Consider the following 685-nt stretch of genomic DNA (forward strand, 5'->3'; position numbering starts at 1 on the left):
GAGGAGTGGCTGGTGGGTTTGAACCGCCAGCCTTCTGGTTAGCAGGCAAGTGCCTTAGGCCTATGCTATCAGAGCTCCCCCCACGCATTTAGGGGACAATTAGTTCTCCTGAGCCAAACGGAATGGGGATGTCGTGGGGTGGGCTTAGAAGGGCAGCCTCTCCAGCTTCTTGGTTCATTTGTTAGTCCAAAATTGCTATAGCACAGATAGGCTCAACTTTTTTTTTTTTTTTTTTGTCAACTTACATTTATTCAGTTAAAGCCTGCCACAGCTGTGTCTGGACAAATGTGTCTGTCCACCTCCACGGGTCTTCGGAGTTTTCGTACAAGGCATCGTGGGGGCAAAGCCGGAGTGAGACATTTCATTTTCTAAGCAGCTAGGTATCTCTACTCCTGCCGGTGGGGAGTGGGCTGGATGGGAGTGGTGGTGAACAGTGAGTAGGGTGGGAGGTAGCAGCCATGCTACGAGGGCACTGCAGCGCATGGCGACTCTGTGTGCTGGAGTAGAATTGCTCCACAGGCTTTGCGGTGTGGATAATTTGTAAGTAGATGGCGGGAACTTTCTTCCCAGGTACCTCTGGGTGGACTCAAACCCCTAGCCTTTTGGTTCTGTATACATCATATACACATAAAAACAAACCTGCGGCCATGGAGTCCATTCCAACTCACAGCGACCCCCACTGGGT

The sequence above is a fragment of the Orycteropus afer genome, unplaced genomic scaffold, assembly GCF_000298275.1.
Source record: "Orycteropus afer afer isolate SDZICR_OR568_19922 unplaced genomic scaffold, OryAfe1.0 scaffold00419, whole genome shotgun sequence".
In the NCBI taxonomy this organism is placed as follows: Eukaryota; Metazoa; Chordata; class Mammalia; order Tubulidentata; family Orycteropodidae; genus Orycteropus; species Orycteropus afer.